This window comes from Cervus elaphus, chromosome 22 (assembly GCF_910594005.1).
Source record: "Cervus elaphus chromosome 22, mCerEla1.1, whole genome shotgun sequence".
In the NCBI taxonomy this organism is placed as follows: Eukaryota; Metazoa; Chordata; class Mammalia; order Artiodactyla; family Cervidae; genus Cervus; species Cervus elaphus.
Genome location: NC_057836.1, coordinates 42,656,404 through 42,672,893, shown reverse-complemented (window position 1 = coordinate 42,672,893; position 16,490 = coordinate 42,656,404).

The window sequence follows — 16,490 nt, the reverse complement described above, 5'->3', positions numbered from 1 at the left end:
TTTTCCCAGCATCACGGTCTTTTCCAGTGAGTCAATTCTTCATATCAGGCGGCCAAAATACCGGAGTTTCAGCTTCAGCATCAGTCATTCCAATGAACACTCAGGACTGATTTCCTTTAGGATGGACTGGTTGAATCTCCTTGCAGTCCAAGGGACTCTCAAGAGTCTTCTCCAACACCACAGATTAAAAGCATCAATTCTTCAGCACTCAGTTTTCTTTATATCCAACTCTCATATCCATACTTGACTACTGGAAAAACTATAGCTTTGACTAGATGAAACTTTGTTGGTTAAGTAATGTCTCAACTTTTAAATATGCTGTCTAGGCTGGTCATAGCTTTTCTTCCAAGGAGTAAGCATCTTTTAATTTCATGGCTGCAGTCACCATCTGCAATGATTTTGGAGCCCAAAAAATAAAGCCTCTCACTGTTTCCATTGTTTCCCCATCTATTTGCCATAAAGTGATGGGACCAGATGCCATGATCTTCATTTTCTGAATGTCGAGTTTTAAGCCAACTTTTTCACTCTCCTCTTTCACTTTCATGAAGAGGCTCTTTAGTTCCTCTTCATTCTGCCATGAGAATAGTGTCATCACCTGTAGGTGTCACCTGCATGTCTGAGGTTATTGATGTTTCTCCTGGTAATCTTGATTCCAGCTTATGCTTCATCCAGTCCAGCATTTCACATGATGGACTGCATATATGTTAAATAAGCAAGGTGACAATATACAGCCTTGACATACTCCCTTCCCAGTTTTGAACCAGTCCATTGTTTCATGTCTGGTTCTAACTCTTCCTTCTTGACCTGCATACAGATTTCTCAGGAGACAAGTAGCATGGTCTGGTATTCCCATCTCTTTAAGAATTTTCCACAGTTTGTCATGATCCAGTCAAAGGCTTTAGTGTAGTCAATGAAGCAGAAGTAGATGTTTTATTTGAATTCCCTTGCTTTTTCCATGATCCAATGGGTGCTGGCAATTTGATTTCTATTTCCCCTCACTTTTCTAAATCTAGCTTGTACATCTGGAAATTCTCAGTTCATGGACTGTTGAAACCTAACTTGCGGGATTTTGAGCATTACCTTGCTCAAAATGTGAGATATGTACAATTGTGCAGTAATCTGAGCATTCTCTGGCATTGCCGTTCTTTGGGATTGGAATGAAAACTGAACTTTTCCAGTCCTGTGGTCACTGCTGAGTTTTCCTAATTTGCTGGCATATTGAGTGAAACTCTTTAACAGCATCATCTGTTAAGATTTGAAATAGCTCAGCTGGAATTCCATCACATCCACTATCTTTGTCCATAGAGATGCTTCCCTAGTCCCACTTGACTTCACACTCCTGGATGTCTGGCTCTAGGGGAGTGATCATACCATCATGGTTATCTGAATCCTTAAGACCTGTTTGTAGAGTTCCTCTGTGTATTCTTGCAAATGTTCTTAATGTCATCTGCTTCTGTTAGGTCCATTCTTTTTCTGTCTTTTTTGTGCCCATTTTTGCATGAAATATTCCCTTGGTATCTCTAATTTTCTTGAAATGATCTGTAGTGTTTCCCTTTGTGTTGTTTTCCTCTATGTCTTTGAAGATAAGAAAGTCTTCCTTATCTTATCTCTGTTTGCTATTCTATGGAACTGTGTTCAGATAAGTAGATCTTTCCTTTTTTCCTTTGCCTTTCAATTCTCTTCTTTTTTCAGTTATTTGTAAAGCCTCTTCAATTAAACATTTTGCCTTGTTGCATTTCTTTTTCTTGGGGATGGTTTTGGTCACCTCCTCCTGTACAATGCTATGGATCTCCATAGTTCTTCACGCACTCTGTCTCTCAGATCTAATCCCTTGAATCTTCTTTGTTACTTCACTGTATAATCATATGGGATTTGATTTAGGTAATACCTTAATGGTCTAGTGGTTTTCCCTATTTACTTCAATTTAAGTCTGAATTTTGCAATAAGTATTTCATTATCTGATCCATAGTCAGCTCCTGGTCTTGTTTTTGCTGACTGTATAGAGTTCCTCTATCTTCAGCTGCAAAAATATAATCAATCTCATTTTGGTATTGACCATCTGGTGATGTATATATGGAGGGTTGTCTCTTGTGTTGTTGGAAGAAGGTGTTTGCTATGACCAGTGTGTTCTCCTGACAAAACTGTTAACCTTTGCCCTGCCTCATTTTGTCCTCCAAGGCCAAACTTGCCTGTTACTTCAGATATCTTTTGACTTCCTAGTTTTTCATTCCAGTCCCCTATGGTGAAATGGACATCTTTTTGTGTTGTTTGTTCTAGAAGGGCTTATAGGTCTTCACAGAACCATTCAACTTCAACTTCTTCAGCATTAATGGTTGGGGCATAGACTTGGATTACTGTGATGTTGAATGGTTGCCTTGGAAACGAACCGAGATCATTCTGTCATATTTGAGATTGCACCCAGTTGCTGTGTTTTAGGCTCTTTTGTTGACTATGAGAGCTACTCCCTTTCTTCTAAGGGATTCTTGTCCACAGTAGTAGATAAAATGATCATCTGAATTAAATCCGCACATTCCCATTGATTTTAGTTCATTGATTCCTAAAATGTCAATGTTCACTCTTGCCATCTCCTGTTTGATCACTTCCAATTTACCTTGATTAACATTGACTTAACATTCCAGGTTCCTATTCCATACTGCTATTTATGGCATCAGACTTTACTTTCACTACCAGATACACCCAAACTGGGCATTGTATCCACTTTGTCTCAGCCTCCTCATTCCTTCTGGAGCTATTTCTCTACTCTTCCCTAGTATCATATTGGACTCCTATCGACCTGGGGAGTTCATCTTTCATAGTCATATCTTTTTTCCTTTCCATACTGTTCATGAGGTTCTCAAGGCAAGGATGCTGACATGATTTGCCATTCCCTTCTCCAGTGGAACATTTCATCAGAACTCTCCACCATGACCTGTCTATTTTGGATAGCCCTACATGGCATGGCTCATAGTTTCATTGAGTTACACCAGGCTATGAGCCATGTGATCATTTTGGTTAGTTTTCTGTGATGTGATTTTCATTCTGTATGCCCTCTGATGCGTGAGGATAAGAGAGTTATGGAAGCTTCCTGATGGGAGGGACTGGCTGTGGGGAAACTGGGTCTTACTCTGGCCATGCTCAATAAATCTTTAATCAATTTTCTTTAAATGGGTGGGGCTGTGCTCCCTCCCTGTGGTTTTGCCTGAGGCTGAACTATGGTAGGGTAAATAGCAAACTCCTCATAGAGGACTTATACCAGCACAGCAGGCCTCCCAGGAGAGCTGCTAGTGTCCCTGAACGGGCAGCAGGCCACTGTCGATCCACGCCTCCACCAGAGATACACAAACACTCACAGGCAAGTCTGGTTAAGTCTTTTGTGGGGTCACTGCTTCTTTCTCCTGGGTCCTGATGAGCACAGGTTTTGCTTATACCCTCCAAGAGTTTCTGTTTCCCCAGTCCTGTGGAATCAGTAATCAAATCCCACTGACTTTCAAAGTCAGAACCCTGTGGATTCTCAGTCCCTTCGCTGGATCCCCAGTTTGGGAAGTCTGTTGTCAGGCCTAGAACTTTTACAACAGTGGGAGAACTTCCTTGGTATAATTGTTCTCCTGTTTGTGACTCACCCACCCAGTGGCTCTATCATGGGGCTAATGGTGACCTCCTCTAAGAGGACTTATGCCACATGCTGCACCTCCCAGGACTGCTACTGCCAGTGCCCCTATCCCTGTGGCAGTGGTCTGCTGTCCCATGCCCCTCAGGAGACCCTTAAACGCTGATAGGCAGCTCTGGCTGTCTCTTGGGGAGGTCACTGCTCTTTTCACTGGGCTCTGGTATGCAGTTTTGTTTGTGCTCTCCAAGAGTCTCTGGTGGGTATGAGGTTTGACCTTAAATGTGATGGTGTACCTCCTATAGTCTTGTTGTGGCTTTTACTTTGTCCTTGAATGTGTGGTATCTTTTTTGGGTGGGTTTCAACGTTTTCCTGTCAATGATGGTTTAGCAGCTAGTTGCGATTTTGGTGTTGTCACTGGAGAAAGAGTGCACGTTCTGTTCTGCCATCTTGATTCTGGGATATTATAATGGAAAAGAATATTAAAAAAAGTGTATGTATGTGTATAACTAAGTCAGTTTGCTATAGAGCAGAAATTAACACAGCATTATAAATCAATTCTATTTCAATAAAAAATAAAAAAATCAAGGTGAAAAGGCAATATACAGAATAAGAAAAATATTTACAAACCATATGTCTGATAAGATGTTAATACTAAAAATATATAAATAACTTGTACAATTCAATAACAAAAGGAAAAATAACTCATAATACAAGCAAAATTGATAAATAAAAACTGAATAAACATTTTACCACAAGGATGTATGAATGGTCGAATGTCTAGGAAAAGATGGTCATTGTCACTAGTTAATACAGAAATGCAAATTAAAACCACAATGAAATCACCTTACATCTGTTATAATGTTCATCATCAGAAAAACAAAAATTAAATGCTTGGATGGAGGTAGAGAAATTTTGTGCACTGTTAGTAGGGATGTAAATTGGTACAGTCATTATGGAAAACAGTATGAAGTTTCCTAAAAAACTGAAAAATAGAGCTACCATATTATTTAGCAATTCCACTTCTGGGAATATACCCTCAGGAAACAAAAACACGGAAAGATATATGCACCCCCAGGCTCACAGAGACATTATTTACAATAGCAGTGATATAGAAACAACCTAAGTGTCTATCAATGGATGAATGAATTAAGTTGTGAGGAGCGCACATGCGCACACACACATACACACACAATAGAATATTATTCAGCCATAAAAATGAAGAAATGCTGCCATTTGCCACAACAACAACAACATGGATGGGCCTTGCATTCATACGCTAAGTGAAATAAGTCAGACAGAAAAAAGCAAATAAAGCTCACCTTTGAGCAACTTGTGAGTTGGGGCACTAATCACACACTCTCAAAAATCTGAATATAACTGTACAGTCAGCTCTCTGCATCCATGGTTTCACATTCACAGATTCAACTAACCACAGGTCATGTAGTACTATAGTGTGTATTTTTGGAAAAAATTCACATATAAAGTGGACCAATGGTTTGCGTTTATACCAGGCTGGATGCATGAGACAAGTGCTCAGGCCTGGTGCACTGGAAGACCCAGAGGAATCGGTGGAGAGGGAGGTGGGAGGGGGGATCGGGATGGGGAATACTTGTAAATCCATGGCTGATTCATGTCAATGTATGACAAAAACCATTACAATATTGTAAAGTAATTAGCCTCCAACTAATAAAAATAAATGGAAAAAAAAAAAAGTGGACCAATGCAGTTCAAACCTATGCTTTTCCAAAGTCACCTGTACTGTATCATCTTATTATCATTGTATTATCTTATTATCATTATGTATCATCTTATTGTCATCTTATCATCTTATTACTGTATCATCTTATTGTCATCTTAGAATCTTAGAAAATAGACAAACACAAACATAACCACTAAACTTTTAATAAAAGAGAACAGATTTGTAGTTACTGAAGTTGGAGGATGGGGAGAAGAGGAATTAGAGAAAGATGATCAAAGGTTATAAACTTCCAGCTGTAAGATACATAAATCCTAGGGGTGTAAGGTGCAACATGATGACTATAGTTAACGCTGCTGTACTATACATAAGAAAGTTGTTAAAAGAGTAGGTCCTAAGAGCTCTTATCTGAATTCTTTTCTTTTTCTTGTATCATATCCACATGACATGAAGAATATTAGTTAAACCTATTGTGGTAATAACTTAACAATATATGTAAATCAAGGCATCAAGCTGTATGCTTTAAGCTATGTAGTGATGTATGTTAATTATTTCTCCATAAAACTGGGGGGAAAGTTAATTCAGTTATATTCTACCTAAAATACCTAATAGCTAAAAGTCCATTGATGCGCCTTCAAAGGTAATAGAACATTTGTTTACTGCTTTTAAGATTCTTTCTTTGCATATTTTAGTCAGAGCTTTGATGACAATGTGCAAAGGTGTGACTTTTTATTTACCGTGCTAAGAGTTGACTGACCTAATTGAATTAGTAGGTTGTCTTTTCTTAAATCTGGAAAATTCTGGCCATTATTTCTTCAAATAGTGGTTTTGTCCCAGTTTTTTTCCTATCTTTCTGGACTCCAATAAAGTGTATTTTTAGACATTTCAAGCAGCTCCCTTATGTCTCATATTCAGTATTACATATTTCTTCATTAGTTTTACTCTCTGTATTTCATTTTGTGAACTTTCTGCTGCTCTGCCTTTGCCTTTACTAATGCACTCTTCTTTTATGTCTAGTTTGCTATCAGCCCCACTCAGTTCTTAATTGCAAGTACCTTGCTCACTGTACATATTAGTCATTTAATTATTTTATTGATTTTAATACTCTACTATTTTCCATTTCTTTATTCATTATGTCAATCTTAGTGCCTATTTTCTTTAATATATTAATTATAGCAATTGTGAAATCCTTATCTGCTGACTCTAATATTTGGATCATTCCTCTTTCTATCCCTGTTGACTATTTTTATCTTCACTATTGGTCACTTTTTCTCCTGATTATTTGTGTTTCTATTAAATTTTTATCATACTCCTTATGCTGTTGATGATATATTGCAGAGACTCTAGATTGTATCTTTCTCTAAAGAGTGTTAATTTTGATTTTTACAGAAGCTAAATTACTGGCAAATTACCTTTATCATTTTAAAACTTGGTTTTTGTTGTGAGCATATTTTATTTGATCTTTCTATGGTTTCAACTAAAAGGCTGGGATATTGACCAAAAGATTCTCACTCAAACTTGACTGTAACTTTAATATTTCCATAGCACTGTGCAGCATCTGAATCTCATCTCTCTAGACTCCCAGCATCTTCCAGCCAAGCCTGGAAGCTTGGCTTATAAATACAGAGCATAAAAAGCATTCAAAGATATTTGTTGCTACCCCAGAACTGTAACATATATTTGCTAAATCCACTAAGATCTTTGTTTTCTACTTGGAATCTCTTCTAAAATGCTGCCACTTGGAAGATTTCTTCAGAAAGACCAAGATAAGAGTGGGGCTTGCCTCTTTGCAGTCTTTCCTTTGAGAGTTTTAAGACCTGAACTGGTTTCTGGCAAGTGAGAGGAAACAAACGTTGCATAAATTTGGTATTTTTTATATAAGTCACTCAGTTATGACTGGAATAGGAAGTCCTACTGCAAAATTTATCATAGTTGTCTAGACCAGTAAAGGTAGTTTGACACTCAATAAAACCTATATTTCTATCTAAGCTGTCAAGTTCTCCAGGAGTGAGAGAGATACAACCCTACTTTGTACTGTTATTATAGCTCGCCCCCATTACTATATAAGAAGTATGTTCCCATTTCAATAATATGAAGAGCAAGTACTTATGCATACACACACAAATACAAATACTTATTTATATACTCTTGAACATACATATTGCCATATAGTAATTTGACTTTATCAATATATTTAATGAAACTAAAGAGTGAGAATGAATAATATCCATTTAATAGCAGTTTTATGAAACAGCTACAAAAGCTGAATAATGGAAGGTATAGAAATAATTGCCTTTTGAATACAAATTATGATTTCAACCAGCATATATAGCTAAAAATAGCACATAATATTCCCACCTAAAGCTGTTACCACATGGTTTGCCTTGGATCTGATAGTCTGGGATCCTGCAAACTAAAACAAGACATCATCAAATGATCAGCAAAGGTTGTTTGCCAAATATAGGATCTGAAATTTTTCTTCACTATTTTTTAAAAAAACTTTTATTGGGGGTACAATTCATTTATAATGTTGTGCTAGTTTCAGGTCTACAGGAAAGTGATTTTGTTACACACATACACATATCAATTATTTTTCAGATTCTTTTCTCCTATATGTTATCAGAGACATTGAGTAAAGTTCCATGTGCTATTCAATAAGTCTTTATTGATTATTTATCTTATATATGGTAGTGTATATATGTTCATCCCAAGCTCCTGATTTATCCCTCCCTCATCTATCTTTCTGTTTTGTAAATTAGTTCATTTGTGTCATTTTTATTTATTTATTTATTTATTTATTTTTGTGTGTGTGTCATTTTAAAAATTAGATTCCACATATGGGATATTATATAGTATTTGTCTTTCTTTGTCTGACCTACTTCACTTTGTATTATAATAATCTCTAGCTCAATCAATGTAGCTTAAAATGGCATATTTTTGTTTTTCATGGTTGAGTAATAGTCTGTTGTATATATATATACACCACATCTTCTTTATTCATTCCTCTGTTGATGGGCATTTTGGTTGCTTCTGTGTCTTTGCTGTTGAAAATAGTGCTGTAGCTAACACTGGTGAGGGGAAGTTGCATGTATCTCTTTAACATACATACAGTTTTCTCTGGATTCATGCCCAGGAGTTGAATTCCTGAATCATATAGTAGTTCTATTTTAAGATTTGTAAAGAACCTCCATATTGTTTTCCATAGTGGTTATACCAACCTCTATTCCCACCAACAGTGTTGGAGGGTACCCTTTTCTTCACACACTCTCTATCATTTATTATTTGTTTACTTTTTGGATGGTGGACCTTCTGACTGGTGTGTGGTGATACCTAATGGTAGTTTTTATTTACACTTTTCCAATAATTAGTCATATTGAGCATCTTTTAATATGCTTTTTGGACATCTGTATGTCTTCTTTGGAGAAATGTCTATTTAGATCTTCTGCAGTTTTTATTTGAGTTTTTTTAATAGAGCTGCACAAACTGTTTATATATTTTAGAGATTAAATTTTGGTTGGTCACTTCACTTGCAAATGTTTTCTTCCATCCTGTGGGTTGTATTTTCATTTTGTTTATGCTTTTCTTTGCTGTGCAGAAGTTTTTAAGTTTAATCAGGTCCCATTTGTTTATTTTTGTTTCTATTTTCATTACTCTGGGAGGTGGATCAAAGAAGATATTGCTGAGATTTACATTAAAGCATATCCTGCCTCTTGTGGGGCCACTGCTCCTTTCTCCTGGTGTGCACAAGGTTCTGTTTGTGCCCTTCAAGAGTCTATTTCCCAGTCCTTTGTAAGTTCTGGCAACTCTATGGTGGGGTTAATGGCGACCTCCTCCAAGAGGGCTTATGCCATACTCAAGTCTGCTGCACCTAGCCATACCCAAGTCTGCTGCACCCAGAGCCCCTGCCCCTGCAGCAGTCCACTGCTGGCCCATACCTCCACAGAAACACTCAGATACAGTTCTGTTTCAGTCTCTATGGGGTCTCTGGGTCCTGATGTACACAAGGTTTGTTTGAGCCCTTTGAGAATATCTTGTGGGAATGGGGTTTGATTCTAAACGTGAATTCGCCCCTCCTACCGCCTTGCTGGATCTTCTGCTTTGCCCTTCGATGTGGGGTATCTTCTCAAAGTCGCTCCAGTGCCACACAGCGACTGCTCCAGTGCCAAAAAGCCACTGCTCCAGAGCTGTGCAGCCACTGCTGGAATGCTTCAGTAGCTTCCTAACTCATCTCTTGACTCTGTTCTTGGGTCCACAGACTCCATCTTCCTTACAGAAGTCAAAACAGTCTGCTCCATCAAAGTTTGTCTTCTCTGTTGATTTCCTGTTCGCCTTCTCCTCACACAGTAGAATGGAAGAGCCATAGGAGGAGAGTTCGCTGCTGGATCTTGCAAGCCCACTAAGCTAGATGCTCACACATATTTGTTGAAATAATTCATTAATAGATGGCAATTTTATATGTTTTAAAATATCCTGATTTGACAAAAAGCTGTCAATTCTGTGTGGGTCATCATTAAAAAAAAATCTTTATAAGTCCTGGACCCATAAATGGATGAATTGGCCTCAAGTCCCCTACAATACTGTTGTAAGGAAAGAAGGAGAGGGAGGAAGAGAAGGACAACTGCTGAGTGGCTGGCTGAGTGGCTGAGGGAGAAAGCAGATGGGAACACTCTGGGAAAGCAAACCCAAGGTGCTAAGTTGACGGCACAGTTCCCCTGGCCGCCATCTTGAGGCCAGACTTACCCGAGAGTGTCCAGGAGTCTCCAGCAGAGGTGTGGGTCAGTGGTAGCCTGCTGCCACTGGGAGCACTGAGGGTAGCAGCGCATGCATGGGATCTTTTGAAGGAGGTCATGATTATCTTCATTACCTCCACCATTGTTTGGCCCCAGGTAAATAACAGGAGGGAACACAGCTCCACCCATCAACAGAATATTGGATTAAAGATTTACTGGGCATGGCCCCTCCCATCAGAACAGGACCCAGTTTCCCCCTCAGTCAGTCTGCCCCATCAGGAAGTTTCCATAAGCCTCTTATCCTTCTCCATCAGAGGGCAGACAGACTGAAAACCACAATCACAGAAAAGTAACCGATCTGATCACCTGGACCACAGCCTTGTCTAACTCAATGAAACTAAGCCATGCTGTGTAGGGCCACCAAAGATGGATGGGTCATGGTGAAGAGTTCTGACAAAATGTGGCTCAATGGAGAAGGGAATGGCAAACCACTTCAGTATTCTTGCCTAGAGAATCCCATGAACAGTATGAAAAGGCAAAAAGATAGGACACTGAAAGATGAACTCCCCAGGTCGGTAGGTGCCCAATATGCTACTGGAGATCAATGGAAAAATAACTCCAGAAAGAATGAAGAGATGGAGCCAAAGCAAAAACAACACCCAGTTGTGGATGTGACTGGTGATAGAAGCAAAGTCTGATGCTGTAAACATAAATAATGAATAAGAACCTGGAGTGTTAGGTCCACGAATCAAGGCAAATTGGAAGTGGTCAAACAGGAGACGGCAAGAGTGAACATCGACATTTTAGGAAGCAGTGAACTAAAATGAACTGGAATGGATGGATTTAACTCAGATGACCATTATATCTACTACTATGAGCAAGAATCCCTTAGAAGAAAAGAAGTAGCCATCATAGTCAACAAAAAAGTCCAAATGCAATACTTGGATAAAATCTAAAAGATGACAAAATGATATCTGTTTGTTTCCAAGACAAACCATTCAGTATCACAGTAATCCAAGTCTATGCCCAACCAGAAATGCTGAAGAAGCTGAATTTGAAAGGTTCTAGCTGTGAAATGAAGAGAAGCTAAAAGCAAAGGAGAAAAGGAAAGATATTCCCATTTGAATGCAGACTTCCAAAGAATAGCCAGGAGAGATAAGAAAGCCTTCCTCAGCGATCAATGCAAAGAAATAGAGAAATCAACAGAATGGGAAAGACTAGAGATCTCTTCAAGAAAATTAGAGATACCAAGGGAACATTTCATGCAAAAATGGCCTCAATAAAGGACAGAAATGGTATGGACCTAACAGAAGCAGAAGATATTAAGAAGAGGTAGCAAGAATACACAGAACTATGCAAAAAAGATCTTCACGACCCAGATAATCACGATGGTGTGATCACTCACCGAGAGCCAGACATCCTGGAATGTGAAGTCAACTGGGCCTTAGAAAGTATCACTATGAACAAAGCTACTGGAGGTGATGGAATTCCAGTTGAGCTATTTCAAATCCTAGAAGATGATTCTGTGTAAGTGCTGCACTCAATATGCCAGCAAATTTGGAAAACTCAGCAGTGGCCACAGGACTGGAAAAGGTCAGTTTTCATTCCAATCCCTAAAAAAGGCAATCCCAAAGAATGCTCAAACTACCGCACAATTGCACTCATCTCACACGCTAGTAAAGTAATGCTCAAATTTCTCCAAGCCAGGCTTCAGCAATACATGAACGGAGAACTTCCAGATGTTCAAGCTGGTTTTAGAAAAGGCAGAGGAACCAGAGGTCAGTGTGCAAACATCTGATGGATCATCGAAAAAGCAAGAGAGTTCCAGAAAAACATCTATTTCTGCTTTATTGACTATGCCAAAGCAGTTGACTGTGTGGATCACAATAAACTGTGGAAAATTTGGAAGGCGATGGGAATACCAGACCACCTGACTTGCCTCTTGAGAAACCTGTATGCAGGTCAGGAAGCAACAGTTAGAACTGGACATGGAACAACACACTGGTTCGAAATAGGAAAAGGAGTACGTCAAGGTTGTATATTGTCACCCTGCTTGCTTAACTTATATGCAGAGTACATCATGAGAAACGCTGGGCTGGAGGAAGAACAAGTGGGAATCAACATTGCCGGGAGAAATATCAATAACCTAAGATATGCAGATGACACCACCCTTATGGCAGAAAATGAAGAGGAACTAAAGAGCCTCTTGATGAAAGTGAAAGAGAATGAAAAAGTTGGCTTAAAGCTCAACATTCAGAAAACTAAGATCATGGCATCTGGTCCCATCACTTCATGGGAAATAGATGGGGAAACAGTGGAAACAGTGTCAGACTTTATTTTTTTGGGTTCCAAAATCACTGCAGATGGTGATTGCAGCCATGAAAGTAAAAGACGCTTACTCCTTGGAAGGAAAGTTATGACCAACTTAGATAGCACATTAAAAAGCAGAGACATTACTTTGCCAACAAAGGTCCGTCTGGTCAACGCTATGGTTTTTCCAGTGATCATGTATAGATGTGAGAGTTGGACTGTAAAGAAAGCTGAGCACTGAAGAACTGATGCTTTTGAATTGTGGTGTTGGAGAAGACTCTTGAGAGTCCCTTGGACTACAAGGAGATCCAACCAGTCCATGCTAAAGGAGATTAGCCCTGGGTGTTCATTGGAAGGACTGATGCTAAAGCTGAAATTCCAGTACTTTGGTCACCTCATGTGAAGAGTTGACTCAATGGAAAAGACCCAGATGCTGGGAAAGATAGAGGGCAGGAAGAGAAGGGGACGACAGAGGATGAGATAGCTGGATGGCATCACCGACTCGATGGACATGAATTTGAGTAAACTCCGGGAGTTGGTGATGGACAGGGAGGCCTGGCATGCTGCGATTCATGGGGTTGCAAAGAGTCGGACATGACTGACAGACTGAACTCAACTGATCTGATGAGCACCTAGAAGACATTCTAGAACTAAAACTTCCCAAAGATGTCCCTTTCATTATAGGGGACTGGAATGCAAAAGTAGGAAATCAAGAAACACCTGAAGTAACAGGCAAATTTAGTCTTGGTGTACAGAATGAAACAGGGTAAAGGCCAATAGAGTTTTGCCAAGAGAACGCACTGGTCATAGCAAACACCCTCTTCCAACAACACAAGAGAAGACTCTACAGATGGACATCACCAGACAGTAAATACAGAAATCAGATTGATTATATTCTTTGCAACTGAAGATGGAGAAGCCCTACACAGCCAGCAAAAACAATATTGGGACTGACTGTTACACAGATCATGAGCTCCTTATTCCAAAATTCAGAGTTTATTGAAAGTAGGGGAAACAAATAGACCATTCATGTATGACCTAAATCAAATCCCTTATGATTATACAGTGGAAGTGAGAAATAGATTCAAGGATTAGATCTGATAGAGGGCCTGAAGAACTGTAGATGGAGGTTCGTTACGTCGTACAGGAGACAGGGATCAAGATCATCCCAAAAAAAGAAATGCAAAAAGGCAAAATGCTGTCTGAGGAGGTCTTACAAATAGCTGTGAAAAGAAGAGAAGCAAAAAGCAAAGGAGAGAAGGAAAGATATATCCATTTGAATGCAGAGTCCAAAGAATAGCAAGGAGAGATAAGAAAGCCTTCCTCAGTGATCAGTGCAAAGAAATAGAGGAAAACATCAAATAGGAAAGACTAGAGATCTCTTCAAGAAAATTAGAGATACCAAGGGAATATTTCATGCAAAGATGGGCACAATCAAGGACAGAAATGGTATGGACCTAACATATTAAGAAGAGATAGCAAGAATACACAGAAGAACCACACAAAAAATATCTTCAGGGCCCAGAAAATCACGATAGTATCATCAGTCACCTACAGCCAGACATCCTGGAATGTGAAGTCAACTGGGCCTTGGGAAGCATCACTAGGAACAAAGTTAGTGGAGGTGATGGAATTCCAGCTGAGCTATTTCAAATCCCAAATGATGATGTTGTTAAAGTGCTGCACTCAATATGTCAGCAAATTTGGAAAACTCAGCAGTGGCCACAGGAATGGAAAAGGTCCATTTTCATTCCAATGCCAGAGAAGGGCAATTCCAAAGGATGCTCAGACTACTGCACAATTGCATTCATCTCACATACTAGTAACGTAATGCTCAAAATTCTCCAAGCCAGGCTTCAACAGTACATGAACCATGAACTTCCAGATGTTCAAGCTGGATTTAGAAAAGGCAGAAGAACCAGAGATCAAATTGCCAACATCAATTGGATCATTGAAAATGCAAGAGAGCTGCAGAAAAACATCTATTTCTGCTTTATTGACTGTGCCAAAGCCTTTGACTGTGTGGATAACAAGAAACTGTGGAAAATTCTTAAAGAGATAGAAATACCACACCACCTACCTGCCTCTTGAGAAATCTGTATCCAGGTCAGGAAGCAATAATTAGAACTGGACATGGAACAACAGACTGATTCCAAATAGGGAAAGGAGTACATCAAAGCTGTATATTGTCAGCCCGCTTATTTAACTAACATGCAGAGTACATCATGAAAAACGCTGGGCTAGATGAAGCGGAAGCTGGAATCAACATTTCAGGGAAAAATATCAGTAACCTCAGATATGCAGATGACACCACCCTTATGGCAAAAAGCGAAAAAGAACTAAAGAGCTTCTTGATGAAAATGAAAGAAGAGAGTGAAAAAGTTTGCTTAAAACTCAACATTCAGAGAACTAAGATCATTGCATCTGGTTCCATCACTTCATGGCAAATAGATGGGGAAACAATGGAAACAGTGAAAGACTTTATTTTTTTGAGCTCCAAAATCACTGCAGATGGTGAACGCAGCTGTGAAATTAAAAGACACTTGCTCCTTGGAAAAAAAGTTATGACCAAATGAGGCAGCATATTAAAAAGTAGAGACATTACTTTGTCAACAGAAGTCTGTATAGTCAAAGCTATGGTTTTTCCAGCAGTCATATATGGATGTGAGAGTTGGACTATAAAGAAACCTGAGCGCCAAAGAATTGATGTTGTTGAACTGTGGTGTTGGAGAAGACTCTTGAGAGTTTCTTGGATTTCAGTGAGTTCCAACCAGTTGCAATGAATTCTCCTCCATCCTAAAGGAGATCAGTCCTCAGTGTTCATTGGAATGACTGATGTTGAAGCTAAATCTCCAATACTTTGGCTCTCTGATGCAAAGAACTGACTCATTTGAAAAGACCTCGATGCTGGGAAAGATTGAAGGTGGGAGGAGAAGAGGAATGCAGAGGATGAGATGGTTGGATGGCATCACCGACTCAATGGACATGAGTTTGGGTAAACTCCCAGAGTTGGTGATGTACAGGGAGGCCTGGCATGCTGCAGTGACTGAACATGACTGAGTGACTGAACAGAACTGTTATTTTGCCCATGTTTTCCTCTATGAGTTTTATAATGCCTGACCTTGCTTTTGGGTCTTTGATCCACTTTACTTTTTTATGTTGTTACAAAATTAAAGAGTGGATGAGGAGAAGGCAAGACCAACATAAAAACTTATTTTCCTGTGAGCACTCCTAGGCAAAAAGACATTACCTACAGGAGTTCTCTGGACAGGTGTGAGTTGTTACCACGATTCTGGGCTCCAGAGGCAGGCGTGAGCTACCACTACAAAACCTGCAAAAAGGCTCCAAGTGCTTCCCGCACTTTCCTGGGAGTGTGCAGAGAGCAGCTGCCCATAGGACACCTTTGAGCAGGTATTTAGTCCTGCCCTGCTGTCCCAGGAGTGGGAAGACAGCAGAGGCACATACAAGACATGTGAGCAGATGCCATGCTGTGTCCTGACTGTTTCAGGTGAGTATGGACCATAGCCATCACTTGGAGACCTGTGAGGAGGTATCTAATGCTACCCCTGCAGTCTTGGGAAGGTGTAAAGGTCACTGCACCTGCACACACCATATCATGAAATAATGGACAGACACTAGAAGCTAGAGGAGCTATGATCTTGCATCCAGCATAATAGAGACCAGAAACATGGAAAGTTAGAAAAAATTAGATGACAGATAAATATGTTCCAGATGAAGGAGCAAGGTAACCCACAAGAATGACTAAATGAAAAGGAGATAGGGAAACTACCTAAAAAGTAATTCAGAGTAATGATAGTATAGATGATTCAAGATCTTGAAAAAAGAATGGATACACAGGTAAACAAGATACAAAGAATGTTTAAGAACTGGAAAGTTTAAAGAACAAACAATTTTGTTAAAGAGAGGAACAATATAATAACCAGAATGAAAGCTACAATGGAAAGATTCGATAACAAAATAACTGAGGAAGAAGAATAAATAAGTGAGCTGGAAGAAATAGTGGTGGAAATCACTGCTGTGCAACAGAATAAGGAAAAAAAAAAGGATTAAAAAAAAAGAGAACAATCACAGACAACATTAAATACACCGACATTCACATTATAGGAATCCCAGAAGGAGGAGAAAG